Source organism: Oreochromis aureus, linkage group 22 (assembly GCF_013358895.1).
Source record: "Oreochromis aureus strain Israel breed Guangdong linkage group 22, ZZ_aureus, whole genome shotgun sequence".
NCBI classification, from domain to species: Eukaryota; Metazoa; Chordata; class Actinopteri; order Cichliformes; family Cichlidae; genus Oreochromis; species Oreochromis aureus.
This window is the reverse complement of record NC_052962.1, coordinates 32392907-32409699: the sequence shown is the minus strand read 5'-3', so window position 1 is coordinate 32409699 and position 16793 is coordinate 32392907. Positions and strand designations below refer to the sequence as shown.

General features: G+C 40.7%; 1 long non-coding RNA gene across 1 annotated transcript; it reads right to left on the bottom strand.

The window, feature by feature from the left end:
* Nucleotides 1–330: 330 nt before the first annotated feature.
* On the bottom strand, nucleotides 331–6112 carry LOC120435717. The gene is made up of 3 exons (XR_005609862.1): nucleotides 6010–6112; nucleotides 1839–1856; nucleotides 331–1579 (listed from the first exon to the last, which is right to left on the bottom strand). It is a non-coding gene; the product is annotated as an uncharacterized LOC120435717 (long non-coding RNA).
* Between the last annotated feature and the right edge of the window lie 10681 nt (nucleotides 6113–16793).

The window sequence follows — 16793 nt, the reverse complement described above, 5'->3', positions numbered from 1 at the left end:
GTGTCAAACGCCTGTACTGTGGCCACGAGCCACTTCACGAGGGAGGTGGCCATCATATTATGGCTTAGATTTGACGCAAAAGATGAAAATTTAAAATGTTTGAGTAAATAAATGCTAAAGCTTCTGTGTGTTTCTGTGGTTATCACACAGTCTGTTTATGATTTCTTTCACTAGAAATTCTAATCCACCCCCTTTGTCTGCTGGTCTCTAATACACACTACACTCAACACACAGTCAGCTACATCAACCTAGTTGGAGCAGGGTCAAAATATCTATTTTAGATAGAATAAAACAGACAGAATAGGTTTTGTTTATAATGCTTATATTTTATTCTAATCCAATTTATTTCACTTTTTATCCTGTTACAATTTACCTAACTTTAATGTATTTTAGTTTTCCCCTTTTGTGATTCATACATTCAGGGTTCAGATTCTATCCCTCCAGAATGAGCTCCCAGCTGCTGATTCGTTAGAAATGACTCAAAATAAAATAGCTTCAATCTAAAACATGCAAAGCTATTATAACAATAATAACATAAGTACATTGATTCTTGCATTCGTCACAGTGACGTGAGCCAGTAAATATAGTGTAATCTTCATGTCAGAATGCTTATGTGTGTATAAGCAAACAATATTTAAATATGTAATAACACTGGATATTTAAAATGGATTTAGCACAAATATTTTTGTGATTAAAAAAAAGTCCAACAGAGACTAGACACCGAACCTGAGACACATTTGGCCCTTTAGCTGATCCATCCACTGTTTACTGAAGCCTCATCAATGTCTCAGTGGAAGGTTTGCTCTCAATTTATACAAGCAATGGATCACAAATCTGTCGCAACAGGTCTGATGGAGTGATGAATCTAAACTAAATTTTTTTGTTAAAATGGTCATCAGTATGTACAGAAGTCATGAAAACGGTACAACATACATGGTGAGTTTGTTGTTAGAGTAGTTTGTGCACACAATATTGCTGCCAAAGGTGGTCAAAGAAAAAAGTTATGTGACCTCCCAAATCAAATGCAGGGGGTTAGTTATTTATACAGAAGAATAAAATAATAAACTCACAACATTTTATTTCCAAATGAGAGTCTGTTGCTGTCATTTTTCAGATGTTTTGGTGTCATTTGGAAAATACCAGATGCTTTGTACACTGCCAGTGTCTCAGTAAAATCACAAACTTCAGGTTTAACAAACTGTCATTGATGCACAACTAATTTGAATAATTTACTTTTGCTTTGTCACAGACTTGTGATACCACTGCATCAATACAGGGATTACATACTGAAGCAGAATAAAATCACAAATGTATTAAACAGGTACACACATAAGCTAGATACAAATATATCACTGTGCACTAATTTACAGTAAGTGCAGCAGCCTGTTCCCAGTGATCTGCAAAATGTGATCATTACCTGTGTTTTATTTACTAGTGTTTTTAACATATGTCTTTGAACTATAGAATAAACTGCAGTAGCTGGAGGAAAGTCACACAGACAGTGAAGAGAAGACCTCTTGGCAGGACAGTCAACTTTGTGGATTTAGTCTCTCAGACTGCTCAGAGCTATCACCAGGAGCTGGAAGATAAAAATAAATACCCAGTTTATAAATATTTTATCCATTTCAAGGAGATAATTTGAAGTGAATGTTGGTTTCTGTTTGAATACATGACCCTGCGTCTCATCTATGAAAGTGAGAAATCAGTGATATTCAAGTGAGCAGAGCATCATCAAATAAGAAAAAAAAATCTATACTTTGTTTTCACATAAAGCCTACATGTTATATCTCTAATCACATCTGAGAAATTAAAAATTAATAAAAGCAGATTTTACTTACAGGATGTAGAACATTTGGCTGAAACAAACAAGAAGAAATCATATCAGTTGCCCTTTTTTTGTTTTTTCTTAATTGCACAAATTAAGAAAAAAAATCACATTGATTATGTTACGGGTCATTTTGATCCGTACTGTGTACATGCACTCAGAATTGTCAAAAAACTGCAATAAAACAATAGCAACTTTATTTATTCATTTATTTATTTATTTATCCATTAGATAAACATTTAGAACACAGACATACACAACAGTTTGAATTTCAATAACTATTTTTAAGAACAATTTAGTACAAGTTTTTCCTTCTTTACAAACACATTTCTTTTCAACTTGCCTGATTTTCTCAGTTTTTCAATGTTCTACATTTTCAGTTTTGTCCACATGATGGCAGAATGTAACTGTGTGCTTTCTGCAGATGTACTTCTTGCATTACTCACAAAAAGTGCTTGTTTTAATGTCTTCTTGTGAGGGACAGACCTGGCATCTTTTCCGTTGCTTTACACCTGTATCCACTGGATCGACTGCAGATTGGTTGGATGGTGCACACTTGACTTTTTCAATGACAGCTGCTGCTGGGGGTCGAGCTGGTCTGACACGCATAAGTGACAAGACTTTTTCCCAGTTCTTCCAGGAAAAGCTGATGTCGGTACCATTTACCCACATTCCAATGTTGGTTGATTTCAGTCCACAGGACATAGGCATTGTAAGCAGACACATCCAAAATGTTGTAGAAAATTACCGAGGGCCAACGAGCTGTCTTGCGCTGGCAGCTGTATGTTGCTGTGACTTTGTCAAGATTGTCTACTCCTCCTTTGGTGGAGTTGTAGTCTAGGATCATTTTGTGGCTTTTTTTGTCTTCTCTTGTGCTCAGAAATGTATCTGTGTGCATTGTGCTCATTACAAGAACATTCTTGTTTTTCCTTGTTCAGTATGAAACAACTGTTGCTTTCTCAGTGAAAACAAATATTGAGGAATGCAGAGATCTTCCCCGCATCTTCAAAATTTCACTGGGAAGTTCTGGCTTATTTCTTCTGATTGTTCCCAACATAACCAGCTTTCTCTTCTGAAGTTCCTCTCCAAGCCAGTAGAATGTAAAGAAATTGTCACAGGTGATGTTATGCCCTTGCAGCCCTTCACTCATCTGCAGCATCACATGCATCCCCTGATTCTTCTCAGATGCTCCTTCAGGTAGCTTTCCAGTGTACACTTGCATATTCCATGCATAGCTAGGTTTTGCATCACAGGCTGCTCATATTTTGATGCCCTACTTGGCCGGCTTGTTGGGCATATAATGTCGGAATCGACAGTGACCCCTGAATGGGACAAGGTGCTCTTCAACAGTAACGTGGGGACCAGGGTTGTACAACAAAGGTAGAATTTCCACCCATTTATCCCATACATCTCTGATTGCAGCAAGTTTGTCTCTTTCACGTCGACCAGCTCTGGTTTCGCAGTTGTCAAATCTGATCACAGGAGATATCTTGAGAAATGTCTCCAAAGACATTGTTGCTCGAAAGATTGGCCTTCCGTTTTCTTCATTCCATAGACTTGCAGTTGCTTCTCCCTTGGACCTGTATACTCCAGCTAATATCAGTATTCCAATATAAGCATGCAAGTCAGTCTGATCCAGTGGCTTCCATTTCTCTTGAAATATATGCCTCCCCTCCAAGTTAGTCATGTCCAGTATAATCCTCTCTATTGGAGGGGATATGAAGAGTTTCGTCTTGATGCATTCTCAATCATCCAGGAAAGTAAATCTCCAAAAGCTGAATCTGCTCATCTGGACGTAGCGTTTTGTGGGAGAAACGTTTCGTCACTCATCCAAGTGACTTCTTCAGTCTCAGCTGACTGCAGGTTTCCCCAAATCTTATAAACAGTACATTTGCATAATGACTGAAACCAGCCCACTGAAGGAACAATGGGCTGTGAGGTCAGTTCCTTAATCATAATTATGCAAATTCCCATGACCATTGATCAACAATCACTGACCAAAACCCACTGATCAAAGAACACTGATCAATGGCCATGAGTACCATTCACAGAGAGTTGGGGAATGGCTGCAATCACAGCGTTGTAAGATGGCTTAAAGATGTACCCTTAGGCCCCTCCTCGATTCAGAGATGGTCTTTTCCTTTTCACGTAAATGGCCTCCTTGACTCCGGCGCTCAAACCAGCGTTCTTCCCTGTCCAGGATGTGAACATCCTCATCATTGAAAGAGTGTCTGTAGGTGTAAATAGACTGCAGAGTCCTGGCCTGACGAGGTTGCTCTTCTGTGTTGTGCCATCCGCTTCGCTAGAGGTTGTTTGGTTTCCCCGATGTATAAGTCCTGGCAATCCTCCTGGCACTTAACAGCGTACACTATGTTACTCTGTTTGTGTCGGGGGACCCGATCCTTGGGGTGGACCAATTTTTGGCGCAGCGTATTTTGGGGTTTAAAAGCCACAGACACGTGGTGTTTAGAAAAAATGCGTCTCAACTGTTCCGATACTCCTGACACATATGGGATCACTACGGGTTTTCGCTTGGGCAGCGGTTGTCCTTCTCTCCTGGATCGGCTGGAGCTTTCTTTGGGTGTCTTTCCAGCTTTGACAAAAGTCCAGCTGCGATAACCACATTTACTCAGGGCCTTCTTGATGTGATGTTGTTCTGCCTCCCTGGCCGCTGTGTCAGTGGGGATGGTGTTCGCTCTGTGTTGGAGCGTCCTGATGACACCCAGTTTGTGCTCCAGTGGATGATGAGAGTCAAACCTTAGATACTGATCCGTATGTGTAGGTTTACGGTACACGTCAGCTTTTAGATGTCCCCCATTACTGATGGAAATCTCACAGTCTAAGAAGGCTAACCTGCCACTTTTCATATCCTCCCTGGTGAATTTGATGTGTCGGTCCACCGAGTTAATGTGATCCGTGAAATGTGTTACGTCCTGAGATTTGATTTTCACCCAGGTGTCATCCACATATCTGAACCAATGGCTTGGTGGTGTTCCAGGGTAGGATAGCAAAGCCCTCTTTTCCACTTCTTCCATGTACAAATTGGCCACGATGGGTGAAACTGGGGAGCCCATGGCACACCCATGTTTCTGCCTGTAGAACTGACCCCTATATGACCCTGATTTGGGGAAACCTGCAGTCAACTGAGACTGAAGAAGTCACTTGGATGAGTGACGAAACATTTCTCCCACAAAACGCTACGTCCAGATGAACAAATTCAACTTTTGGAGATATGAAGAGTTGGAATGCTGATTGAATATCATCAACTTGTGTGATGGCAAATCTTGTAGGACCAGGAGTCATTTTGATGACATTAGAAGATGACATCCCTGTGGATGATGATTGCTGCATTCCTTGGTTTTCATTTTATGTAGAGATGGCGGCACAAACCCCCTCAGAATCTTCCTCCTCATCTGAAAATTGGCAGTCTGGATCATCAATAACATTGTCCTTGGCCTCTGAAAGATCCTCAGCCTCTGAAACATTTTCTTCTTCATCACCATCCCGGTTGAAAAGCAGTGATAAAGCTTCTTCAGCCATCAACCTTCTGGAGCTCATTTTTCATGTGTTGAAATGACATTGTTACGGCCCTAGCAGGGCCTCCTCCTGAAGGTGCTTGTGTGGGCATGTCCTTCAATCTCTCCTGCCTTAGGTGTCACCTTTTTCTTTTGTGCAGCTGACTCTCATCAGTAATTAAAGGGATTTAAGCCCAGAGAAAGGTGCGCTCTGGGCCAGAGTGCCATGGGAGTGGTTACAGCTAGTGAGCTGTGTGTTTTTGCTGTTTGTAGCTAGTGAGCTGCTCTCTGTGACAAGAATAGGGGAGAGAAAGTTTCTTGCATACACACCTGGTTTTGAATGTATATTCAGAGGCAGTCAAAACAAGATACATCAAAGAGAAATGTTTATTTTGGATCTGAACAACTTTTTACTGCAGGTCAAAATGACCCGTAACATCATCTTTGTATAGAAACACTGCAGAGACATTCCAGGACACATCAAAGTGTCCATATTTTACACACCAGTTCATGACCCCAGATAAGGAAAAGTCATAAACTTTCATGAAGAAAAAGAAAGGATGACTAGTACTTTGGTCAACACAAAAACTGGAATGACTCAAATTGACCATTAACATAATAAGAAGGTTAAAAACTAAACTCAATATTTCCCGCTTTTAGATTTCTCACCTTTCTTCATTTTGTAAGTTACAAATGCCACAGCTGTGATGATGGTGACAGTTAGAACAACCACTGCAGCACTGATGAAGGTCACAGCGTCAGTGGGCTTCTCTGTTTAACAACACATGGCACAATTTTATAATATTAAACAGAAAACTGTGCCAATACCAAGGACTGAGTGAGGAACGACCTGGTATGTGTGAAACAATGAACACCTGTAAAAAAAAAACGACAGTAGCAGTAGCTGTAATAAACTATTAAGATGCCACAACAGCTTATACCTGAAACTACACTTTTACCACAAATAAAGAATGCAAAAGCAAATATAAAGAAAGAAAATAAAAAAGATGTTCAAAACAAACCATTATAATATTTCAGCAGTAACAAGTTAAACAAATCCATACCATCAGTTTGGTTTAAACGTTGCCTCAAAGTCTCAATGGTAGCCTTCAAGAAGTGATGACTTTCATGAGACTGTAAACTATACCACTCCAGGTGCTCAGGATGATCCTCAAAGAATTTAATCCAGTCTTTCTTTGGTTTTGCTCCTCTTACACTGTTGAAGTCACCTATCTGAACTTCATCAACAAATGCAACAGCAACAAACTCTGGGATGCTCTGAGCTCCTGGGGTTTCAGTGATGAAATACTTCAAGGAGTGTTTTACTGTCAAATTAGGAAGATTTTGAATTAGGAAGCATTCCTATTGTATACTTTTTGTATAATTTAAGAGGGTTAAATATGAACTAGAAATTGTTTCAGATTCGGCGTTGTCTTCAAAAGTATTAGGGTGAAAAGACACTGAGAACCTACTCAATGATGAAGTACTTGTAGTCAAACTTAAATTTCTGCTAATAACTCTTCTGTAACTCTTTATTCCCACTACTCCAAACATACATTGCAGTACAAAGAAAATCATTCCACATTCTAAAATCCACATCTACAGCAAAAGTACATTCACTGATAACATTAATGTCTCCAACGGAGACTTACTGTGACAATTCAGGGGTGCACACATCTTCCTTTCACCACCAGTCAACTTAACAATAGAACAGAATGTTTTTATTGTTATTGCACTAACATACAGCTGCTGTCATGATGAAACTCCAGTCAGTGGTGCAGAAGACAGTGTAAGATAAAAAGTCAAAATAGAAGATACAAGTTTAATTAATTTGCTTTCAGAATAAGTTCATTCTTACAAAGTGTAAATAAAGTTTAAAAATCAAAGTATGTTCAATATCAACAGGAGAATAAATTGTACTTAACTCAAGTTTTACAGCTCCTATTGAAAGTTCAGTTCTGTATATGTCAGTTAGAGGAGCTAGCTGTGTGGGTATAGTGTTCTGTACTAATTTAATAACACTCTGTAGTGCTTTCCTATCAGCAACAGTGCTGTTAAAACACCAGGATGGTGTTTTATGGACATGGAAAGAATTCTTTGAACAACACATCTATAAAAGCATAGCCACAGCTGCTGATCTAAAATACCATTTCTATACACTTAAATATCTCCCTGTGCCTTTTTGACAAGTTAGGTGGTGTTGGCCGTCCATTTCAGCTGTTGACACTCCCCACCAACAAAGGAATAAAATGGCAACAGCTCAAAGTAAAACTAAAATAACAAGTCTCTTGTGATTCAGTTTGCTGTAATTTAAGACAAATATTTTTCAAAGAAAGACTTGAAATATGATCTTTCCTGGAGATCCAACATGACAGCAGAGGAGTAATATGAGCACACACTTCATCTTTTTTTCCATTTTCACGTTAACTAACACAAGAAAAAATAAAGAGGAAAAAAACAACTGGGAGCGGTAACGTGACTTGTTCAAGTTCTATTTTCTGTTAGGCTGGGTTGAAATGATCTGAGTCATAAAAAATTAAACATTAAACAGAATATGCCCCTCCTACAGTCTCACATGCACACTGAATGCCATGGGAAAGCATAGAATAAACAAGACAGAACTAAAACTCTGGTTTTAGAGAGGATTATTTTTTATGCTACTTCTGCTGCTTCCATTAAGTTGCAAAAGTCAGCTTGGTTAATAAGAAAAGGGGAAAAAACAACTATTTAAAACATTATTATTTAGTAAAAGTACATCCTCTATCAATTGCTGGTTTCACAGAACTGAGTTAAAGTACTTATGCAAAGAAATAATTTAATATATATATTTTTATCTATCTTGTGGATGGCCTTCAACTATTTCAGCGTACCAAACCCAAGGGCGTAGATTTGGCATGGACGGAAGGGACATGTCCCACCAATATCCAGCAATTATTGAATTGTCCCCACCAATAATTTGATCTCTTCGAGTAAAGAAAAACAAACCCGATAGAAAGAAAAAAATGATCTGTCTACGTCTCATTCACCCAGCGGTGAACAAAGAGTTAATTTACGTTCTCTACTGGAGTCCTACCTCATGTGACAAATATGGCCAATGTGATTGGCTGTGCCTTTCAGGGAGCTCTGTTTAGTTTTAGCAGTGGCAAGCCTGCGCTGCGAGGACCTGCAAGGAGGAGAGGAGGAGAGGAGGATGGCAGCAAAAAGGAAGAACCTGGATATAAGAAAGTATTTTTCAAAGAAACCTGTCAGTCACTTAAAGTCAAGTTCACTCATAAAATGTGTCCGTCATAATAAGGTTTAAATCCAGCAAGAAGTAACAAGGGAATGGAAAACAGGAGGAAAAAACAGCCGGGACTAATCCTACATTAAGAGACCAAAAGGAAACAAAATAGAAAAATTAACAAGGGATGCAGGGTAAAAAGAGTAAAACAGTGAAATGTGGATTATTAAATATTAGGTCTCTCTCCTCCAAGTCTCTGTTAGTACATGACTTAATAATTGATCAACAAATTGATTTACTCTGTGTCAATATAAAATTGTACTTAGTGGTCAGTATAATCTTTTAATAATATAAGTTTACTTATGGTAGAATGCTGCATGTAATCATTTGTGTTTAGAAGTATGTAGTTGATGGCATGTTTAAAGAATGTCTCATCCTAGGAGGTCTGTGTTGCATGAAGAGGGGCGTGCGTTCACTCCTCTTTAGAGTGTTCTGGCATTCACCCCCACATCCTAGGAGCATGGGAAAGGGAATGCCTTCTTTTATTGTTTTACGGTAGGATAAACGTAGCTATAGTTTTAGTCTAAGTGCCTTTTTTACATTTAGATGAACTGTTGTATTTTCCAGACCAGCAGGTTTAGGGAAGTCTTCACGGGGTCACACTTTGACCTCACACACACACACACCTAAACATTCACATTCCAATGTAATGAACAAACGCACCCACTGGTGTATATAATAAAGAGCAGGACAATGGGAGAGGGGACTCTTGGAGCCCTCGCTTCCGTGCAAGTGCTCTGAGAGCTCCCCTTGCTTGCAAGTGAATTCTGCAGTGTGTGTGTCTTTCCACTCTGACTCTCAGCTGAAGAAGTGTTATTTAGAATAAATCTCTTGACACTCTGCCTTACAGAAACCTGGTTGCAGCAGGATGATTATGGTAGTTTAACTGAATCAACGCCCCCAAGTCATTCTAACTACCAGAAATCTCGAAGCACAGGCCGAGGGGGCGGTGTGGCAGCAACTTTTCACACCAGCGTATTAAACAACGAAAGACCAAGACAGACTTTTAATTCATTTGAAAGCCTGATGCTTAGCCTCGTCCAACCCAGCTGTAAAACTCAGAAACCAGTCTTACTTGTTATCATCTATCGTCCACCTGGGCCTTACACAGAGTTTCTCTCTGATTTCTCAGACTTTTTATCTGATTTAGTGCTCAGCTCAGATAAAATAATTATTGTGGGTGATTTTAACATCCATGTAGATGCTAAAAATGACAGCCTCAACATCGCATTTAATCTGTTATTAGACTCAATTGGCTTCTCTCAAAATGTAAAAGAACCCACCCACCACTTTAATCACACTCTAGATCTTGTTTTAACATATGGCATAGAAACTGAACATTTAACAGTGTTTCCTGAAAACCCTCTCCTGTCCAGAGGTGGGTTGAGTATCTAAAAAATTTACTCAAGTAAGAGTATCATTACTTTAAAATATTATTACTCAAGTAAAAGTAAAAAGTAGTCGTCAAAAAAGTTACTCGAGTAAGAGTAAAAAAGTACTTGGTGAAAAGGCTACTCAAGTACTGAGTAAATAGCGAGTAACTGTTTGAAATGTCCGATTTATTTTATAAATAAATGCTATCAGACAATCAAATAAATAAATATACAAATTTTAGTATTTTCAAAAGGAATATATGTAAAAACATCCACAAAATAAGGCACAACAATTCTAATTTCAAGATTTCAGTTTTTCACAACGTAAAGCTTTTTCAAGCAAAACCCACAGTAAATATATTCGCATTTACAGCAGCCTCAGAGAAAACATTAGAACGAGGCAGCTTCAACATAACAGACTACAGCTGATGCACCAGAATGTCATAATAGGGGTGGTTCTTTTAAATACAAGGAGGGATTAAGTAAATCAGAAACAAATGACACAGAGATGCAACAGGTATAATCAGGAAAAGTTTATTCCCAAGGCGGACAGCAGGAATAAAAAAAAAAAAAAACCCCCCCCCCAACACATCTGTGCTAAAATTCCACAGGAATAGACATTCTAACAAAACTTATTTTGTATACTAAAATACCCTGAAGTATAGACAGTGGATTAACACAATGTAATATGTAAAAATGTAAAAACTACACTCACAAATAAACACTGAAATCAGAGTAAAACTAATTATAAAAGACAAATACAAATTTCCACTATGTGGATGTACATATGTGTATGGCTCACTTTACCATAAATTGTTTCTTCAGTCAGTGAAATGGTGGTTCAGCTTCAGCAGCAGTTGGCTTTCAAGGTTCTTGCTGTGAAGCTGTGACCGTTTGGCAGTGAACAGGAGTCCTGCATGACTAAAAAGTCTCTCACAGGCTGCAGATGCAGGAAGAGCTGTATTGACTTTGATCGACAGCTTCTTGATCTGAGGAAAGCCATGCAATACATCCACACCTCCAGTGAATGGACATTGGACAGTGAACTATGGATTTTTCAGTCGCGCAACCGTTTTGGGGTAACGATAAGCAGTTAACACCTCACGACCAGCTCCCAATCATCAATCGTATGGTCGCATGATAATCAAACCAGTTTGAAATCCTGTCGCCTCTCACACTGCGCACGGACAAACACAGAAATGAAAGAAAAGGTGGAGCAGCACGGCAGTGCAGCGTGTGATCTGGACACAAGAGATGGAGGCACAACTTGTAGGACGAGGCAAGCTCATCCAAGTACACAAGCGTAGAGCTGCCACCGGGGCAAAAGAAAAATAGAGCTATATCATGTTATAACGTAAACAGTTTATTGTTCTAACAATATACCTTTCACGTTTGAACAATATAATATTTATATTGTACGAACGTGATAATTATGTATATTGTAATAACGTGAAATTATATTGTACAACATTAAAAGTATATTGTTAGAACAATAAACCTTTCATGTTATAACGTGACATAGCTCTATTTTTCTTTTGCCTGGGTGGCAGCTCCACGCCTCGTATCGAGGCTTTTCAATGTGGCCTCACAAAATTATCACGACTACAACAACCATGAAAAGAGTTGGATGGACATTACTGCTCAATCACAGCTGCCTGGTCAATGTTTTTCATTAGTAATTTAGCAGAGTTGATGGTGTGTGTGTCTGTGTGAGTGAAAGACAGAGAGGGAGAGTGAGGGACAGATTTTGTATGATAAGCTTCATGTTATGGACGCACAGTTTGAGCACTCAGGTCGCATCAAAGCATCAGGCCATATAGTGTGAGACCCTGCATCGTGACCTATGAACTTCTAACCTCTGCGATTTAATTGTACAGTTTGAGCAGGAGCGGAATAACGTGACTGAAAAAAATCACACAGTGTTTTCCCAGCTTAATGCAGACTGTTTAAACTAAACAAGCTGCTGTTTCACATAATAAACCCTGTCACCCGCAGTATTGCCTTCTGTTTAACAGTTAAAGCAGTAGAGACGAGCTGTTTTCATGTTTGTGGAACTCAAGCGTCATTAACCAGGCTAGCTGTTAGCTTATAGCTCACGCTAGCTAACCAGCGAGCAGTTAAAAAGACAGCTGAAGCTGCACAAAACACCCACAAACTTATCTCAAGTAAAAGTAAAAAGTATTGTGCAAAAAAGGTACTTAAAAAGTACATTTTTTTCAAAAACTTACTCAAGTAAATGTAACGGAGTAAATGTAACTCGTTACTACCCACCTCTGGCTGTTTTCTCCATGTGTTCCCACTTCCCTCATTATCCTCCTGTGTGTATTTAGTCCGTGTGCTTTCAGTCATTCCTTGTCAGGTCGTCTGCTCATCCACATCTCAACTTCAGGTATCCATGTCAGTTCACCAGGGCCGTGCAGAGACGTTTACAGGGGCGGGTGCTCAAAGCTAAAAAGGGGCACATTGAACCAGGCTGAATAACAACAACACACATTCATCAAGAATCTAATATGGGATCGCATCATACTATATCACTGTTGTGAGGCAAAGCAAACGTAGCCTATGTTTTACCTGATGGGTACAATGTTGCTGTTGAGGGGTTGCTGCTGCTCCTGCTGCTGATAGTGCTGGAGGGCTGAGCTGTGTTGATCTGAGACTGTAGACATTAAAAAGTCCATAGGAGAGATGGTAGCTGACTAAACAAGTGTCATGAGATAATAACAAAATGCAAAGACTGGTGACAGCGCTTGGAACCATAAGGCAACAAAAACTGAGAAATAAACAAGGCTCTGCCTGTGAATCACTCTTGCCTCTCTCCCTCCTTCCATCCCCTCATCTCATCTATCACTCTCCACTTGCTGTCCATCTGAGAACAAGGCACAACTTGCTATTGCAATAAACTATAATTTAATTATCCACACTTAACAACTCTTACACTTAATCTATAATAAAATGATGACAGAAAAATGTTATAGAAGCAAAACATTTCAGTTGTGCTTATTATTATTTTATACTGGGATACCTCTCCAACAACTGGTACATGTGTTAATGTTACCTGTGCTCTTTGTAATCCAGCTGCTGAGGGATCCACTGCCTTTAGTAGCCTCACACAGCTCCTACTGTTTCCTCCTCGTGTCCTTACCAGCCATGTCTGGACAATGTTATATCATGAGTAATAATTTAAAAAATCCATATACATAAAACACACACATGCATGCACACACAGGAACATTTTAGACCTTCTTCAGAATACTGTATATACTGTGGGCACAAGTTTCCATCATGGTGCTGATCCAGAATCCTTCCCTTATTATTTATTACTAGAGCTACAATAATAAAGCAATGAGGGGAAAAAAGTAATAAATATGAAATAATGTATTTATGATGATTCAATTTGTTTCACTATCCACTCTGTGCAGGCAGAAAGCTTATTACATTTTTAAACTGTAGAGATACAATAATTTTGCTGCTGTAAAATCAGCATTTTGTCTTATTTAAAATATAAATCTAATATAATCTGTTTCTTAATGTATGTTCTTTAAAATACAGCGTATGTTTTTTAAATATTATAATTATAATAATCCATTATTATGTGGACATGCATATTAGATGGTTTTAAGTGAAATATAATCCCTCCAGAAAGGCAGGAAAAGCCCTGTAACTTGCTTTAAAACTAAATATGTTCCCTAAAACGGTGGACAGAGCTACAGACCCATGACAGCCTTACACAGTCAGCCAGCAGCTATGACCAGCACTACTTGTGCAGTTAATAAAAGGACAGGTAATGTTTGTCGCGCTGTTGCACACACAGCACGCTCATTTGTTTAATCAGTTGCCACAAGACAGCTTACCAACGTGTACGTAATAAGCTAATACTCCTGTGTGCTACACACTACAGTGTACGCTGTACAGCTACTTACTGGTTTTGTCGCATCAGTCTGTGTGTCTGACGTAATTTGTGTTTCTCCTACAGCTCCGTCCGGACCGCTAAAAATGCGCGTGCTCTTTGTGAGCTCGTTCCCGGCTCGTAACCAGCGCGTTCTGCAGTCAAGGGCGAACATTGGTTAATGGTGATCATGTGACTGATGCAAGCCAGATCCTTTTATTTAGCAAAACTGTGATTAATAGTTAAATATTATTGTTGAGGGGCACAGACAGGACTCTGCACACACACACACACATTTAAAAGAAAATTAAAAATTAAAAAAAAAAATTGCCTCAACAAAAGGGCACTTTGGGCACCCATCAGGAAAGGGGCGGGTGCTCAAGCCCCTTCCGCTCCCCCCTCTGCACGTGCCTGCAGTTCACCATGTTTAAGGTTTTTCATGTTTAGTTTTAGTTCACCCAGTTTAGGTTATTGTTTAGTTTCACCAATGCCCTTTTGTTTGTACCTTTTTTTGCTAGCCTCAATAAATGGCTTGTTTTTTGTTATATCCACGCCACATTCAGTTTTTGGTCTGCATTGAGTCCTCTTTTGCAAACACATACAGTCTGCCCCAGCCAGACAGTGACAGAACGACCTGACCATATAATGGACTCAGCAGACCGCAAGCTCAACGAGCGTCGGGAGGCAGCCTTCACCCAACTGGAGGAAGAGCTCCGCTGGAAGCCGTGGCGTGCTTCCAACTACGAGCGCATTTTCCGCGGGACTCGGCTGGCTCTCGGAGGTCCCAAGAGCTGCCGAAAGTCCCCACCTGTTGCTCCGCCTGCATCCAAGCCTCGCCCGCTTCAGGTGGGAGTCCTCCGTGTGCCTTCAGGCGCTCACGCTCCAGCCTCAGTGTCACCGTTCTGTGCACCAGAGGCTCAGTTGCTCGCTCCGCCAGCTTCCTCTGTTCATAGGAAGCGGCGCGCCGGCCGCCATAAACTGGACATTGCTGAACAACTCACGGTGGTGAGTGACAATGACTTTTATTCTCACGTCCCGTCTAACATTAAAAGTAATAAACTCACCTCTGATCTGTGGGGAACTTCCCTTATAGATGATGACATAGAGTGGGAAAAGTTTTTTTGTTTTGCTCCCTCTGAACAGGGAGAAATCAAAGACCATACTTGCTCGCCAAAGTCTGCAAATGCTGTTAAAGGAAAAACTGTGAGCAATGTTGCCAGGTCTAAAACACTCAGTTCAGGTTCTGTCGGTTCAGGTTTTGTCAAGTCTGGTTCAGTCATCCCTAGGGATGGGTACCGGTGTCCGGTGCCATGATGGCACCGGTTCTGACATAAACGGTAGTAACCAGACCGAAAAGCAGCGCACATTTCGGTGCTTTATTTCGGTGCTTTTTTTTTTTTCTTGAGCCAATTCTAGCCAATCATTTTATGTTTCCGAGGAAAGTAGGCGGGCTTAGATACGTACGTTCTTTTAGAGCAGAGCTACAGATTAAAAAAGGCGAAGCGGTCAAAGTCTGGCTGTACCGCAGCAAAGCATGCAAACTCAGCAGCCTGCAACAAGTGCTTTAAGCTGATACTGTGATACTGTCAAAGGAGGTAACACCTCGAATCCGATGAAACACCTGGCGACGCATAGCGTTTTTTTTAAAGCCGAGAAATGCGCCGTGTTTAGCTTGCTGCGAGACCTCACACCGAGCACATCTACTGCGGGTGTGGTGCCTGTTATCGGACCCGGAGTTAGCAACAACCCCCCAAAAACCCGAAGAGTAGAGTCCTGGCCCCTAGCCCTGCCAGTGTAGTAGAAATGATGATGGCAGCAGCAGCCGTTCTTCTCTGCGTGAGTATTTTAATGTTGTTCGTGTGTAATTCACATTGAGTAGGCTAACCACATTATTACATTAATGCATTTAAGGTGAACTAGCAAACATCATCATAGCTACATGCAGCTGTCTTCTTGTTTGGTGGCAGATACTCCCTTCACCCTGGCCAAAAAGGCTAAAATGACCAAAGAAAAAGTGGAAAACAGTTAAACATGGGAGGTTTTTGGACCAATTTTGTGTTTTTTCCATTGTTTAAGCACTGCTTCCAGCCAAGAGTGATACCATATATGCCTTACAGTTGCAGAAAAGGCTTACATTGTTATTTTCTTTTTTTTACAAAAAAACAGCTAAACATGAGAGGTTTTTGGACCAATTTTGTGTTCTCCATTCTTTAAGCACCGGTTTGAGCACCGTTTAAGCACCGGCACCGTTTCAAAAGTACCGGTTTGGCACCGGTATCGGATAAAACCTAAACGATACCCATCCCTAGTCATCCCCAAGTCAGCTCACTCGAAGACTGTTTAAACCAAGGACTTTAAAAACTGTTAATCATGGTGACAAAGATGTAAAACCTATTTTTGATGAGTCAGTGTTCTCTGAGCCACCTCCTCTGCCTCCTTGTGTTCCTGCTCCCAGGGCAGCTCGGACCCAGCGTACCCCTGCACCCGTATCAGTTCCTCGGGTGAGGGAGGCTGAGGTCCAGCTGGTCCGTGCTCCGGTTCCCAGGCCGGCGGAGGCTCTGTCAGTTTCTGCACCTGTACCAGCTCCTCGGGTGAGAACGGCAGCTGCCCAGCCGTTGCCGGTGCCTGTCCCAGCTTCCGGGGTGAGGGGGGCTGTGAACCAGTCCACCCCTGCACCCATGCCGGTCCCCAGGGTGAGGTCAGCCAGGACGCAGCCTACCTCTGCACCCGTACCTACTCCTCGGGTGGAAGCGGGTAGTGTCCGGCAGGTGCCTGCACCCATTCTTGTTTCTGCTGGAGGCTCAGGTGAGCCCGTCCAGCATTTTTCCTTGTGTTCAGGAGGCTCAAGAGAATTAGATCAGTTACCTTCTTGTCCACCATTGCTACAACCACCGCTACAACCTCTACTTCAGTC